General features: G+C 37.7%; 1 protein-coding gene across 39 annotated transcripts in view; it reads right to left on the bottom strand.

Annotated features, from left to right (window-relative positions):
- Rims2 (regulating synaptic membrane exocytosis 2) overlaps nt 1-17,884 on the bottom strand; it is a 544,765-nt gene that overhangs the window by 517,846 nt on the left and 9,035 nt on the right. The gene's annotated exons all lie outside the window — the stretch shown is intronic.

Here is a 17,884-nt window from a genome sequence, read left to right as displayed (position 1 = left end):
AGGTGGCTACCTGGGACTCTCTGGCCAGGCAGTCTAGCCTAATTGGTGTTCTAGGTGAATGAGAGACCCTATGTTGAAAGAAAAAGAAAGAAAAGGTAGGCAGCATTCCTGAGGATGACTCCCCCAGCTTGTCTTCTGGCCTCCACACACATGCACATACACCCACACTAATACACACACACACACCCCTATATGTGTGTATATATATGTACATACATATATGTATACATATGTATAGTATATGTATGTATATAGATAGATAGATATACAAAAGATAATAACATTTAGATCAAATTAATGAACAATCTTGAAATATATACTCACCAAAGTGTGTAAGTCCAAATCAGGGCTTAGGTAAATTACAAATTTTCAAAAACAATGTTTAAATAGTAATTATTGACTAAAAATATAATTTCCAGGTTGCTAATAGCAGTAGAGTACAGAGGAGATTCTGTTTACTGATTTTCAGCATATTATTTATTGAAAATATTTAATGAATAACAAATAACATACTTTTTTAGTCTCAAGAGGTCAATTGGTTGTTATCATCAAAATCTCAAAAATACTTTAGTATTTACTATGCAGTGTGGACCTCCGTGGCAGAACATTTGCCTGGCATGCACAAGGCCCTAGATAGGAAAAAAAAAAAAAAACCTGTAGTTGAAAGTCAAGTACTCAGATGAAGACCAAGCATCCTAAAATGCACAGTGACTACTTTGATTCTTAATAATGTGTACTGTATTGCATGTCTTCTGTGGCCACTGCATTGTATATGCACCACACCATGATCCTATGAAACAGACTGGTTCGTTCTTTGTGACAGGGTGTCATGAAAGCCAGACTGACCTCAACTTACCACGTAGCTGAGGCAAGCCTTGAGTTCCTGGTCATCCTGCATCTACTTTTGTCTTCAATTTATACATAACAAAACAGCACTAGAGATTAAGAGAGTTGCTCAAAAATCACAGAACGAGAAACTGGCAATCAAGGATGGCCCACAGTTGACAGATGCCAAAGCCTTTATTCTGCACTGTGACTCCTAGTAGCCAACTAAGGAATTGTAGGATTATGAGGGAAATGGGCATAAAAGCAATACCATTCATCATAAGAATCTCGCTGCTCATATAAAACTATCTTAACTGGTTGATTTACAGCACAGGAACTTCCAGGGCTGGAAAGATGGGTCAGTGGATGAAGAACTCGCTGCTCAAACCTGAGTACTTGAGTTCAGCCCCCAGACCACAGGTGTGGGCTCTTGTAATCCCACCATGCTGATGATGCAGGAGACAGGAGAATTTCTCAGAAGCTCACTCACAGCAAGCACATCAAAGAACAGTAACAGCAACATGAGATCCAGAGAGAGAAGTCCTGCACACGGCCCCCCCACACACAAAATTTCTACCTAATCAGATGAAAACAGAGTTTATATATTTTTTACTGAAACTACTGTTATAGGAGCTGTTCTTACATTGACCATGCTTCTTATAAATTTAGAAAGAGGTAAAACACCAGAGGGGCTAAGAGTATAGTTCAGTAACAGAGAATGTCATGGGCATATGTAAGACTTTAGGATAACGCCCCGTTCCTTCCTTCTCAAAACATTTTTAAAGACAATTAACCAAGCCATAAAAACATGTACTGAAATTAGAATGCAGAACCTACACCAGTAATCAAGAGTTTTAAATTGAGCATTTTGCACAATTCCAGGAAAGAAAACCAATATAGAACTTACTCTAAACTAGAAGGCTATGGCAAGGATTATCTGTGAATCAGAAACATGAATGAAAATTGTTGGGTAAGAGCTGGGACAAAACTGAGAAATGTAAACTAGAAGGGTTGGGAAAAAGAGGAGAGTGTTTGAAAACATTGGAAATATTGAAACATATGGCAAATTGTGAGACAGTCTGAGCTATGGCATGATTATATAAATTTCTGCTGCAAAATCTGGTGGCAGATTGGAAGCATGTGTTCCAAAACAATTCCATAAGATTTCTTATTGAAGTTGAAAAAAAAATGAGTAATGAGGATTTTATGTCCTTAACAATGACTGAGGTGATTTAAATGTAACTTTTTAGATGAAAGCAGCATTTGTTCAGTTTTGATCTCAAATATTTCAAGATGCTTAGTACATGAGACATAATTCACTGAATTGTTTATTCTGTATATATATATATAGTTTTTGAGAGAATCCCCTTTCCTCCTTCAGTGCTCTAAAAACAATCAAGATTTTATCATACTTAACAGAGAAAATGAAATTGGAAAGATAGGTTGGAGAGAGATTGTGAAAGGCAAATGGTGAATTTTATTCAGACCAATAGAAAGACTAAAGAAATCTTGAGGCCAGAGAATTTATATATTTATTTATTTTAGTGGCTCTGGAGCTTGAACATAGGGCTTCACACGTGTTAGACAAATGCTAGTTAACGTAGCCATACCCTCAACCGTCTCACTCTAGCCCAGGCTGACCTGAAATTCACTATGTAGTCTCAGACTTGCCTCAAACTCACAGCAATCCTCTGACCTCAGCCTCCCAAGTACTAGGATTAAAGGCATATGCCACCACACCTGGCCAGTCCTACTTTTTATTTTAAGACAAGGTCTTACTAAGTTTCCCAGGGTGGCTCTGAACCTGAAATGCTCTTGCCTCAAGTTCCCAAATAGCTGAGAGTACAGGTTTTCACCACTAGGCACAGCTTAAAACTTATTTTTAAGAAGATATTCTGCAGCAAATTCACAGGAAAAATGCAAAATAGAGATTCAAGAATTCAAGGCAAAGACTGTACCAGCAGAAATACACTGGTAACTTTTCTCATGCTAGCAAGACTTTCTGATACTGAATCAATAGGATTTGTGGATATAACAGAACTTTCTGTCACTGCAAATAAAACATTCTTACATGGTAAATCCAAATTTCTTAGCATTTTAAACAATAGTAAGTGATTCTCCATATTTAACAACTGATACAGTAATATAAAATTAATACACAAATGCAATATATAAGGTAAAATAAATCTTTCCCTAAAACAAACTATATGTAGATATATGTAATCACCATAATAAGAGTTAAGGCATAAATTATTTATATAATTACTCCAATAACTTGTAGAAAATTTGTTGAGAGTTTAGAAAGCACTGAATTTACATTTTAATGGGGTCATGTTTGAATATTTAAAACCATATTGAGCTTTCCATACTTTCCCCTCATTAAAATGGCAAGTCATTAGGTTTCTGTTGCCCAGAAATTTGTTACAGTTATAAGGCAATGGGCAAGCTGCCTGCATACCATGGTCATGTGGGTGCTAGTGTTTCTCATAGGATCAAAAATTCTTGTGGTTAGGGCTGGAGAGATGGTTTAGCGGTTAAGCGCTTGCCTGTGAAGCCTAAGGACCCGGTTCGAGGCTTGGTTCCCCAGGTCCCACGTTAGCCAGATGCACAAGGGGGCGCATGCGTCTGGAGTTCGTTTGCAGAGGCTGGAAGCCCTGGCGCGCCCATTCTCTCTCCCTCTATCTGTCTTTCTCTCTGTGTCTGTCGCTCTCAAATAAATAAATAAATAAATTTAAAAAAAAAATTCTTGTGGTTAAAAAAAAAAGCCTATAATACCACATGCACTGCAGCCTGTTCTACTGCCTCACAACAGAACATTTTGAACTCCGGACCAGACAGCATAAGCCTTCCAGAGACCAAGTTAACCTACAACAAACAGGTCACTGTTTCATAGACACCTCTACAGACTACCATGGATAACATCATTCATTTATTCTCTCAAGATGTGTCATTATGCATGAGAGTGATTCAATATTTTTTTAAAATGTACCTCTGTTCTGATACACATCAGAGAGCAGCAGTCCTGCATACAAGACTGGTTATAACCAAACCCATGCAACCAGCTTCATCTTCCTCCACTTCATCCCTTATCTGGGCTCTCCATTATTACTACAATGTAAGAATATTGGCCATTTGCTATAGACACCATGTTTTGTTCACAGTCCATCTTTTATACATACTTAAAATGCCCTTTTCCACATGCTAAATATTTTCCTATGAGGCCAGACAGAATGTTATCTTTGTCATAAAATCTTCTTTAAATTTTCCTTGCTCAAATACTCATCCCTCTTCCTGTATCAGCTTAACACTTGTCACATATCTATTTTAAAGCATTTATCATGATTTATTTATTTATTTAGGAATGAAAGAGAGAAGGGTGACAGAAAATGGGTGCCAGGACCCCTAGCCACTGCAAACAAATTCCAGACACATGCACCACCTTGTGCATCTGGCTTATGTGGGTACTAAGGAATTGAACCTGGGTCCTTGGGCCTTGTAGGCAAATTTCTTAACCACTAAGTCATTTCTCCAGCCCTTCCATAAGTTTTAATTTTTTAATTTTTAATCATTTCAAAGCAGGGTCTCAAGCCAGGCGTGGTGGCTCATGCCTTTAATCCCAGCACTCTGGAGGCAGAGGTAGGAGGATCACCATGAATTCAAGACCACCCTGAGACTAGTGAATTCCAAGTCAGCCTGGGCTAGAGTGAAACCCTACCTTGAAAAACAAACAAATAAAAACAGGGTCTCATTATTAGCCCAGGCTGTCTTCAAACCAGCTTTTTGCCTCAGCCTCCAGAGGGCTAGGAGTACAGGTGCAAGCCATCACTCCTAATTTCCTCTTATTTATGGATACTTTTCATATATGTACACAATGCTCTTATCTATATGACTCCCATTAGACTGTAAACATCTCAAGAGCAAAAACTGTATCCTATTCCTGTTTCCTGAATTAATGTAGTGGCTGGTATATAACAGACATTCAAAGTGAGATTCCCCAGAATCCATGTAAAGCTAGACATGCAGAACAAGTGTCTTTAATTCCAATGACCCTACAGAATGAATAGAGACAGAGACAGGATAATACTGAAGCTTGTGGGCCAACTACCCTGCTGAAGGCAGCTGCAAACATCACGACCTTGTGACATCATTATCAAATTGTCCCCTAAATATTTATGTCTATGCTCATAGATTAGTGCTATTCTCACCTTTAGTCAGAGAAGCTTTTTGCAAATAGCAATGATTACTAGGAAGACTCAAAAGTCATCACAGTGCTAAGACTAAGAGAACATGGAGTGCTAAGTACATAAGAGGGTCCAGAAAGGATGTGAAAGCCGGAGACAGAAAGAACGTAAGAACCAGAGGATGAGGGAAAGTGTTTCATCACAGATGATGGATGACGAAGGGGGACAAAATAGAAGAGGCAATAGTTAGAAAGAAGGGATTCAGTAGGAGGGAGGGAAAGGGGGGTATAAAATAAGGTAATGGGAAGGGATTATGAGCAAAATACATTATGTACATATATGAAAGTATCCATAAATAAGAAGGAATGTGCCTCAAAGCAAGTTGGAAGATGAGGTTCTATACTACTTGAGGGTATCCTCTGACCTCTACATGTGCCCACATCCACACACATGAGCCCACACAGGATATATACAATATAGTAGTTTGGATGTAGATGAAACCTTCAAATGTTTGTGATTAAGCCTCCTATTTAATCCTCAGCTGATGGAACCTTTGGAAGGTGGAGACTTGCTGAAGGAGGTGCGATATTGGAGGCAACCTTGAGGTTTATTAGTCTAGCCCACTAAGTGCTCAGAGCTAGCTCACTCAAACTACTTCCTTCCTGTTGTGGTGACAAAATGTGATGCCCTGGCTGCCTGCTCTACTGTGCTTTCCCTATCAAGATGAAACTTCCCCTTGAAACTGGAAGCTGAAATAAACCCTTTCCTCCCATAAGCTGCTTCTGGTAAGGCGTTTTGTTCCAGCAACAAGAAAGCAACTGATACACACACACACACTTTTTAATATATTTGTTCTTTTTCTGTGTATGAGTGTTCATCTGTGCTTGGGTACACATAATGTGTGGGCAGGTGCATATGCACATCTGTGGATTTATATGTGGAGACCACAGGTTGATGTTGGGTATCCTCTTCAATCAGTCTCCATCTTATTATTTGAGACAGGGTCTTTCACCATACCTAGAGCTCACCTACTTGGCTAGATGACCTGGCAGGAAGCCCTAGGGATTCCCTGTCGCCATCTCCCTGGTGCTAAGATGTCAGGAACGCTTCATTACATCCTGCATGTTATGTGTGTTGGAGATCCAAACTCAAGTCCTCATGCTTGCATGGAAGTACTTTACCCACTGAGTCACATCCTTAGTCCCAAAAGGCATTTCTAATGAAAATAATGCCAAAACACCATCTTTAATTTTTACACTATACTACCTAGGAAATTTTTATATTTTAAAGAGTACAGATTATACATTATTTTGTAAAACCATGTAACATATCTCCCTGACTGTTCACCTGAAGCATCTCAAGTAATATAATTATTGCTGTGGCCACAATTGAGTTATTTAATATTCCTGTAAGATATTTATTTTTATTCTATTCTTATTTGCACATTTTCTTATATATCAAGTACATATAACTGCTATCAACCTCAGCAGCAACATCAGTGCCTAGTATTACATGTCCTTATATGTAACATAATTTTCATTTTTTTTTTCATTTTCTTTTTGTCCTTTGTCTACCATTCTTTCAATTTTTCTTTCTTGCCTTCTTTTCTTGTTTTCTTTTTTATGGATGTTTGAAACTGGAGTGACAAATAACAAAAGACTCATTAATGACAGAATATCATTTAGAGTCATTTTAATTTCAGAAACAAAAAAAAATTTTCATTATGTAAATATAGTAAAGGGAATGCAGATCTTTTGAAGATGTATTTAATCAAGCATGACTGTAAAAGTTTAAATATTCAAGCATTACACTAAGCTCAAATTTGGATTACTATACTGTGAGAATAATTCTTGTCTTCAAAGTAAATGCCTTACTTGCATGAAAAGTTATCATATACAAAATATAGGCAAGTGAACAATGTCAACACCTTACCACAAAACAAAAAAAATTTTTAAATATCTGTAAGAAAAAAATGGAGCACAATTGCAAAGCCACTCATTTACCAGACTACATAGAAACTGTTAATACTACATTTGAAATCAGTGAATCAAAAAGAAAAAGGACTAGAGAGATGGCTCAGTGGCTAAAGGCACTTATTTGCAAAGTCTGCACGCCCCGGGATTCAACTCCCAAGCCATCCATGTAAGCCAGACAGACACAAAAAGTGGTGCAAGTGTCTGAAATTTGTTTGCCATGGCAACACACACACACACACACACACACACACACACACACATGCAAAAAAAAAAAAAAAAGACTTTTATAGTTTACCTAGCCTTTGCCAACCAGAGATCTGGAAGATAATTAAGCTCTTAATGTCCTAAGGCATCCATCAAATGTAATAAATTAATTAATCTGTTATGCATCTAGAAGAGTACTGTTTATGTCCCTATCCCTAAGAAAATAATTACTTATCATTTTCTGAGAAGTGACTCCATTTAAAGAATGCATGTAGATAATGATATTTTAAGCAAAAAGGGTTACATAATAGGATTTTTGGATGTGTAATCTGGTATCAATAAAGACAACAACATTAGTCTATGTAAATGAGTCCACAGGAGCGAAGGGCAATTGTCAATTCTTTTCTTAAATACTATTTTCAATGATGATAAAATATCAATGGCCACTATGATCATAATGATGAACATGTTATAATAATTTATGGCTCACAGCACTTTAACTTGCAAAGTGTTGCTTTACTATGATAAACATACCACAGGGCCATAATTTTTTCACCATAGTTCCAATCCAAAAGACTGAAAACAAACACACTTGTTTTAATTCTGGGACAAAATTCCTGCCCCAAACTGAAATGATGCTATCTGTAGCCTTTATTTAACCTTCTTGTAAATATTCATACATTTTACTGAAGAAATATTACTATGTTTGATTATGGGCTGTTGTCCTGTCCTTCCGAAGAGTTACATGTTATATGATATATGCACCTTACCATTACCATTTCTAAAATTCAAAGCACCTGAATACTGAAGCATACCTAGCACCAAATCTTCAGTTAGGGACTGTGGAATTTTGCTTTCAACCTTCATTTTATTGCAGAGTGTAAATTGCTTCTTCATGATAACAGTTTGTAAATGATAGAGCTGGAACTCTAACCTAGATATCTAAATCTTGTTCTCTATCTCTTATCCAAGACTGGCTACAAGGAAATGAAAAGACCTTTTTTCAGCATAAAGAGATTTCATCTTTCATACAATATCCAATATAAGGATAATACAAATTTCGAAACTGTAGAATTAGAAAATAAAGTCTACTTATATCTAACCTCCAAAAAAATATTTCCTGCTTCTTGTTTGTTCTGAGCCTCACTGTTTTACACAAATGACTAAGTTCACTTTATAAACTCTAGTTCATTTCACAGACCCAGAAGCTAAAAGAACCATCAATTTCTATATCAATACTATTTTACTACAATTCATTTAAAAAGTACAAAGCAGACAAAATTTTAAAGGGAGAATTATAAATCATTAACCTAGAGGTTGCCAAATATTTCAATGTCAGGCTGATCAATCCTGGGATAATTAGGTTTTTCAACAAATATTTTTGGTTCTCTTTCCTACATGGTAGGATTACACTTCTCTACCTAGAGTTACACACGATCATGTAAGTTACTTTAGCTAGCAAAATGTACACATACAACCTTAGTAGACATCTTGCAATTCAACAAAGCTCCCTTTTCCTTGCAGACATTACCATAGAAAGCAGCTTCTCCAACAGCAGTCTGTATGCCAGAATGAGGATGATACAGAATAGAAACCCACCAATGGCCCAGAAAAAAAAAAGCATGCATCATGAAAAGGAATAAACCTAAGTTGTTATAAGATGTGGAATTTGAGGACAGCATAGTCTATGACACATGCAGCCTTCTGCACATGAATTACCCCTCTGCTTCAAACCCACTTCTTTACCCTGCTGTCAACTTTTACCATTTCTCCAGTGGCCCCATGTCAAGCTTTGTCAGTAGAGGGAGCTACAGTGACATTAAAGGAAGAAAGGACTTCCTTTGAAGTCTGGGTGCTTTATTGTGGGTTTATGGCTCATGGTTCCCTGACACTAATGGACACCCAGCAATACAAAACCTTCTAGTGTGCTTCACCAGCACCCCAGAAGCCATTTTCTGGCAAATTAGTGGCATTCTCACATGCCTGCTCACCACCCAATAAATGTGTTTTTGCCTTGATCTTGGTCTTCCTTAACTGTGAAAATTTGTGAAAGATAAAATTTCTGTTCATAAGTCACCTAGTTAACGATTATTTATTATACCAACCTAAAACAGATAGGGTATAGCTCAGTTGTCACCAGGCAGATCCTTCCTACATACTCTGTTAAGAATTCTGTGACTAGACCAGCCAACAGAAAGCTGGAAGAAGCTACACGTAGTTCAATGGTAGAAAGAGATACCACCAGTGAAGATACCCAACAGTGGACACTGCAAGCCTTATAGTTGGCCAGCCAGGCCAAATGAGTCAACAGATGCAATAATGGCACGTCTATCATGGTGGAAACCAACTGCCCTCTAATTGGACTAGAAGCCCGCTCCATGGGAGGGAATACATCCCTGATACTGAAAACTTAAAACAGGGATAGTCATGAGCCCTATGGGGATAACATTTGCTGATGTCTGGATAAATGTATATACTAAGCTTATCAAATTGCCCAGTAAGCACTTCTCTTAATATCCATACCCTTATATTAATGCTACTCTCACTTTGGGTAGAGAATCTTCTCTTTTCAGATGGCAGTGACTGTGGGATGACTCAGAAGGTATCATAGTGCTGGAAAGAAGTGACTGGAGTACTGAGTAACATCTCGATCACACCTTCCAAGGCTCAGGGTCTAATGTGGAAGAGGTGGCAGAAAAAATGTAAGAGCCAAAGGAAGGGTAGGACTCCTTAGAATGTGCTCCCTCCAGACACAAAATGGCCTGGATATCCATGACCTCATAGTGCCTGACACTACCTACACAAGACCATCATAAGAGGAGGAAAAGATCATGACACCAAAATGAAAGACAGATGGGGAGGGGATATGATGGAGAATGGAATTTCAAAGGGGAAAGTGGGGGACGGCATAACCATGGGATATTTTTTATAATCATGGAAAACTTTAATAAAAATTGAGAAAAAAAATTCTGTGACTGAGTTAAGACTAGTCAAACTACATAATTAGTGAAGAGAGACCAGCATGTACTAATAAAATTTAGTATAACCAAACTATTTCTGTACCTAACTATTGTAAAGATATGAAAGTATAGCAATTTTCAAAGCTAAGTAACATTATACGAGAATACGTATTAATGAAAGTGATGTTAGTCATGATAATAGTCACAATCCTCAAGACTGCAAGGACTTAATACCAAAGTTTATCTCTTACTCATGTAAAGTCTGAATCAGTCCAGATGTAAGAAGAGCAGGCAAAGGCAGGCCAGCAGTAGGCAGCTGCTACACAGTAGCAACTCTTTAATTAAGAAATATAAACTGTTGATGAATGCCAACCCATCTCCAACACAAACTTCATTTTTCACAGAAAAAAATGTTCTAATAAAAGATTAATTAATTATTTCAGGCTGAAAACATTTGTAGGTACAGGAATTAAGTTTGATAGAGCATATTTTCCATCTCTGTGCCTAGGAAACAAACTATTAGAAAAATAATTATGGTTTACATGCCAACAAAACAAGATGGATGTGAGCATCATCTCCATCTGTTAGCTGAATAATACCAAAGCGCCAAACACCACTGTGATTATTCTGCCATCTAACTATATTGTTCAGTGCATTGTTTTGCCTGGTCTTAGAATCTTGGAAGCCTAGTTACAGGATGCATGAATCTGCCAAGGCATTTTTCTCTTCCAGATGAACATAAGCTTGGTTGGAAGGGAAAAAAAAATTCTAAAGGACTCCTTTGCTTAAAAGCAGCTTTATTTAGTAGAACTTACCAAACTGTATGCTACTTAAAAATAGTAAATTTTTATAGCATATAAACTATATAAAAGTTATTAATGTTAAATAAAATGCTGTAAAAAGCATTTAGCTAGCACTATGTTACATAGAAAATACAAATTGTACTGAAAACGTGTAGCAATATAGATATAATAAATATTTATAATATTTAAGATATATAAAAGTTGCTAATTTTGGCCAACTAATTAATTTATACTACCTAGTTCTCATCAATTTTTTTTCTTTTCTTTTTTTTTTTTTTTTTTTTTTGGTTTTTTCGAGGTAGGGTCTCACTCTGGCTGAGGCTAACCTGGAATTCACTATGTAGTCTCATGATGGCCTCGAACTCACGGCAACCCTCCTACCTCTGCCTCCCAAGTGCTGGGATTAAAGATGTGCACCACCACATCCAGCTTTTCATCAGTATCTTAGACAACAGAAATAGAGAAACAGTAGCTGAGATATCATTACTGTGTTTAGCCCTTTTTTTAAAAAAACATTATTTATTTGAGAGACAGAGAGAGAGAAAAGAGGCAGAGAGAGAGAATGGGCACACCAGGGCCTCTAGCTACTGCAAACAAACTCCAAATGCATACATCTTGGGCATCTGGTTTACATGAGTCCTAGGGAATTGAACGAAAGTTGTTTAGCTTTTTAGGCAAATGCCTTAACCGCTAAGCCATCTCTCCAGCCCTAATTCTTTTCTTAATTGTCCCCTTTTATAATTTTACCTCCAACCCTATTTCTGGACCTTCCCATTACAAAATTCAATAAGCTTCTCCCATTTTGTAATATACTTTCTGTAATCCTACAGAAAGCTAGTAACTTCAGAAAGCTAATTAAAAAACATATCTGCATTAACTTCAACGTGCTATTTATGTGTCTAATCTCACTGTTATCCTAAAATGCACTGATATTTTCAAGGTACTCTTAGATGTGATATAAGAATATATACACGAAAGAAAATTTATTCAGGTTAAATCTAACATATAAGACAAATATGGTATGATAGCTTAAAATATCTAAAGAATGGGGCTGGAGAGATGGCTTAGAGGTTAAGCGCTTGCCTGTGAAGCCTAAGGACCCCGGTTCGAGGCTCGGTTCCCCAGGTCCCACGTTAGCCAGATGCACAAGGGGGTGCACGCGTCTGGAGTTCGTTTGCAGAGGCTGGAAGCCCTGGCGCGCCCATTCTCTCTCTCTCCCTCTATCTGTCTTTCTCTCTGTGTCTGTCGCTCTCAAATAAATAAATTTAAAAAAAAAATCTAAAGAATGAAACAAAACCAGTCTCTTTTTCTCTCCCCTCCCTCCCTCCCTCCCTCCCTCCCTCCCTCCCTCCCTCTCTCTCTCTCTCTCTCTCAAATAACATTGCTTTAAAAAGCTGTTCCACAACTGTCCCTCAGGAGAATACTAGTCTGCAGACCAGATGAGTTTGCAGAGCTAACTACAGTGAGATGAGAAGACATAAGCAAGATTGCATTATGCAAAGCTACCAGTTAAACAAGAGTCCCAGTAGCTTAACTTATCTCTCACACACAAGGTTACCAAATCATGGCAATTCAGGCTTATAAATTTTTCAAAACTCTACCTTCACGCTCCACTTTCACCTCTACTGTTTTATTTTATACCTTTATCATTTATCATTGGATTATAGTAAAAGTCTGCTAACTAGTGCCTTTGTCAGTAGTATTACATCTTTCCATCATTCAGTGTTGTGTTTTCCAACAAAAGACTAAGTATACTATACAACTGCTGAAAATCACTTCCTACTGTCATGATTAAACCCAAATCCAAAGAATGGCACATAGTGTCTTCTAAGCACTGACTCCTTGGCATCTTTCCAGTCTCCCCTACTGACTCACTTCCATTTAAACTGTGTGCCCTTCTGAACCCCATACCCTACATAGTATATATTTTTTATGAGTTTGGGGTAGGGAGCACTTGGAACCTTAAGACTTGCATAGAATATCTACATATGTCCAGAGAGCACCTACTCGTCTTTTGGGACAAAAATAGATGTCATCTCTGCAGGGCTGGAACAGGATCTCCCTCATGTGCATATATGCACGATGTACTGCACACAGTGGTCTCCTGGCACGTATGCAGTATTGTGGCCATGGTTCTTCATTTTCTTATAATGAATTCACTAAAAACTAACTGATAATAATAGTTAAAAGTACCTAGATATCCAAAGATATCTGCATTTCATTAAGTGACTAAAGAATACTATAGTCTAAGAGTGAAGCTTCAAGTGATTTTAACAGGATAAACTGACACACTCAAACAATACCACAGAAACAACAATACATATTAGTCTGAGTCTCTGTACAATGGTTATAATATACGAAAAACAGCTTAACATTATTTTTTCCAAAACATTTTTGCTTCTTATGTCTTCATATGATATGGTTAGCCTTGCTAATTCTCTGTCTGTGGAAGGCATGAATTATTTTCATTCAACGTATTCTGCAAACCAGGTTTGGTAGCACAAGCCTATAATCTTAGCACTCATGAGGCTGAAGCAGGAGGATCATGAGTTTGAGGCCTGCCACAGCAACATATAAAGACTCTGTTTCAAAAATAAATAAATAAAAGCCTGGAGATACAGCTCAGTGGTAAAGAGCTTGTCTAGCATGCACAAGGTCCTAGGGTTCAATACTAGGAATCACAAAACAAGGCATTGTATACACTCCTTGTCTTTTGGCCCTGTTACATACAGTGGAAAATGTTCAATGATCTTAAAGTAATTTTTAAAGAAAAATATTACTTAATTCCTATTTTTCTTACATTTAAAAAATGATATATCACAATCTTGTTTTGTTTTGTTTGGTGTGGTTTGGTTTTTCATAGGGCTTTCACTCTAGTTCAAGCTGACGTGGAATTCACTATGTAGTCTCAAGGTGGCCTCGAACTCAAGGCAATCCTCCTACCTCTGTCTCCCAAGTGGTGGGATTAATTCAAAAGAAAAATGAATTACATTCATACACATTCAGTTAGCTTCCAAATAAAATTGGGCATAAATTTTAAAATTCCATTTCAGGGCTGGGGAGATCGCTCAGTGGTTAAAGATACTTGCTTGCAAAGCAAGCCAGCCTAGGTATTATTCCCCAGTACCCATGTAAAGCCAGATACACAAAAGCAGCACATGCATCTGGAGTTCATTTGCAGTGGCAGGATGCCCTGCCATGTAATAGTGCGCTCTCTCGCTCTCACTCTCTCTCTCTCTCTCTCTCAAATAAATAAATAATTAAATATGTAACACAATAAAAAATAAAAATGAATGTTATATTTGATTTCAGAAATAAGTGGGCTGCTACATACATAAGCAATTCTTTTGGGTTTTTTTTTCATATATTTCTTTTTATTTATTTATTTGAGAAAGAGAGAGAGAATGGGTGCACCAGGACCTCCAGGCACTGTAAACGAACTCCAGATATATGCACCCCCTATGCATCTGGCTTATGTGTGTCCTGGGGAGTTGAACCTGGGTCCTTTAGCTTTGCAGGCAAGTGCCCTAACCGTTAAGCCATCTCTCCAGCCCTGTTTTGTTTGTTTTTTATTATGGACTCATTCATTTTATTATTGCTCTGTTAGGGAATATTTTTTCTCTAGCCCAGGCTGAACTGGAATTCAGTATGTAGTCTCACCTTGAACTCATAGCAATCCCGCTACCTCTTCCTTCTGAATGCTGTGATTAATGACATTTGCCACCATGCCCAGCTCGGGATTGCATGATTTTTAAAAGAGCATAGCATTTAAACATACCATAAATGTTTTGAGACAGTTGAAAGAAATGTCCAGAAGGATTTATATTTTAAAGAGTACTAAAACAGGATCACACAATTTCCAGAAAAGTCTCCAAACAGAATACAATGAGGCCCCAGAGGAATTACTGTGAAACACTGGATGGTAGAGAAGTTGGGGGTTGCAATTCTTTTTAATTATTAGATTTTTCCCCTAAAGTAAGAATTCCCTAGATGAACATAGTTTTCATTCTGAATACTTGTTCATTCTCTCAATTAATGTTTCTAATACTATGTGTAAGGCATTGTATTAAATTATAAGTTGAGGCTGCAATAATAAATAAAACAGGGGTTTGAAAGATACTTGGAAAGCATGCCAGCTGGTCAGGATTCACTTCCCTATTACCCACATAAAACCAGATGCACAAAGTGGTACATGCATCTGAAGACCCTGGTGTACCCTCTTTCCCTCCTTCCCCCCTCTCTCTCATAAATAAATAAAAACATTTTTAAAAGCATATATGGAAGGGGGGTGAATAGATGGCTTAGCGATTAAGGCACTTGCCTAAGGACCCATATTCAACTCTCCAGATCCTACATTAGCCAGTGGCACAAAGGTGAGGCAAGCACAAGGGCACACATGCCCACTAGGTGGAGCAAGCGTATGGAGTTGAATTTTAGTGGCTAAGACCCTGGTGCACCAATTCTCTCTCTCTCTCTTGTCTCTCACAAATAAATATATATATATATATATATATATATAGGGTATCCACTCTCAGGCACTTATAATCTAGCAAAATAAACATCATTTGAAAAATATACAAGATTCTATAATGAATAAAAAAGAGAGCTGGAGAGATTCAGTAGTTAAAGTGCTTGCCTACAATGCCTAACAACCTGGGTTTGATTCCCTAGTACTAACATAAAACCAGATGTACAGGATGATACATGCATGTGGAGTTCATTTGCAATGGCTAGAGGCCCTGGAACACCATTCTCTCTGTCTCTCTTCTTTCTATCTCTCCCTACTTGCAAATAAGTAAACAAAAGTATTTTTAAAAACATTTTAAAATAAGGAAGAAGTAAAGCTGATTTAAAACATGGTCACAAAGTGACTCTCTAAATGTGCAAATCTGAAGCCAAGGCCAAAAGGATGAAAAAGAAACAATCATGAAAAACTTCAGTGTCTTTGAAAGACAATTTGAAGATGTCAGATCTAAGTTTCAATAATTATGCTTCAGAATTAGCTCAATGTGAATAAGGTTCTTGTTTATAGTATGAATAAGATAAATAAGTAAGTACATGTTTGGTTCAATGACAGAATAAAAATTGATTCCAAGAAATTGTAAGGACAATCACAAAGTAGCTTCAACAAATTAGTCCCCTTATATTAACCTTTGACTGTATCCTGCCACTCACCAACAATTTAATGTGTTATTACACTGTTATTCCTTAGTTCTCAGACTCCCTAAAAATGAATATTGCTGAGGAAACTACTTCCAAGATTACAATCTCCCTCTCTTCAATACAGTCTTCTAGAGAAATTACAAGTTACTTAAAAGCCTCTCCAATATTGGCTTGCTAAGAGACAAAGAAAAGAATCTTTCAGTTTTTAGAAAATGGGAAGACTTCACCTAGGTGTGCTAAAAAAGCATTAAGGTTTACAGAATGGTACTTCCTGCAATCTACATGTTAGTCCACAATGATCAATCCTATTACTAAGACAGTACATATAAGGAAACTTAAAAGTTCAACATTATAAGACCCTATTGTTATTAATTAGTAAGGTTTTAAGTAACTTTACTGTTCCTTCATACAAGCCATTACTCCTGTATTCATCATACAGTATCCCTTTATCAAAATGTATTTTCCAGGAAACATTACAAAGGAAGTTGTAGATTAAATAAGAATGCTGGGGAGGTGAAGAGATTGCTCAGTGGTTAAGGTGCTTGCCTGCAAAGTCTAACAACCTGGGTTTGATTCCCCAGTAGCCACATAAAACCAGAAGCAAAAGATGACATATGCATCTGAGTTTATTTGTAGCAGCTAGAGCCCTGGCACACCCATTCTCTCTATCTTTCCCCTCCCTCCCTCCCTCCCTCCCTCCCTCCCTCCCTCCCTCCCTCCCTCCCTCCCTCCTTGAAAATAAATAAATAAATTTTTTCAATGTGAATGCTGCTCTTACAGCCAGTCTAAGAACTTCTTCCAGGAAGACAGTGGTAGACATTGAGGAGACTCAAAACTCATCAAAGCGGAAAATTAGAAGCTGCCAAGAGCCCAACACCAAAAGAGACTTACGACACATCTTGCAAGGCTCAACAAACAATGCTAAAGAGGAAGCAGAAAGAATGTAACAGCCACAGGATGAGTAGGTATATTCTGATATACTGTCCCTTCCCTCCCCCACCCCACTGACTGACTGGAACATTCATGACTCCATAGTGATTACCCCATTGAGCAGAGCCCTCAACAGACTGGTAGTGGGGAGAGAAAACATATGAGTATAACCCAACAAAAATATGACCAAGTTGCAATAAGTACATATGTTAACGTTCTCAATTTAAGAAACCCAGAAGCAGCAAAGGACGAAGCATTAAAACTGCTAACAAATCCACCAAGGCTCAGGGGCTATTGTAGAAGAGGGGATGAGAAGGCTGTAAGAGCCACATAATAGGTAGAAATATCCTGAGGCACAGTCCATCCTCACTGTCACTCATCCCAAAGACTGACTGAGACCTCATTTACTCAACAGTGAACACCAATAATCCTAGTGAGGAGCGCCCTTAGGGAAAGTGGGATGGGGGAGACAGGATATAAGACTATAGTCTTTGTTTTAAAAAATGAAAATAAATAAATTTAAATTTCTTTTTTTTTTTAATTTGCAAGCAGAGAGAGAGAGATAAAAAAGAGAGACACACAGAGAGAGAATGGGCATGCCAGGGCCTCTAGCCACTGCAAACGAACTCCAGACACATGCGCCCCTTGTATATCTGGTATGTGGGTCCTGGGAATCAAACCTGAGTCCTTTGGCTTTGCAGGCAAATGCCTTAATCACTAAGCCACTTAATCTGTCCAGCCCTAAAATTCTTTTAAAAGTTCTCAATTTAAAATAAAAGTAATTGGGCTGGAGAGAAGGCTTAGCAGTTAAGCACTTGCCTGTGAAGCCAAAGGACCCTGGT

Source organism: Jaculus jaculus, chromosome 2 (genome assembly GCF_020740685.1).
Source record: "Jaculus jaculus isolate mJacJac1 chromosome 2, mJacJac1.mat.Y.cur, whole genome shotgun sequence".
Classification (NCBI taxonomy): domain Eukaryota; kingdom Metazoa; phylum Chordata; class Mammalia; order Rodentia; family Dipodidae; genus Jaculus; species Jaculus jaculus.
This window is presented reverse-complemented; position numbering and strand designations above follow the sequence as displayed.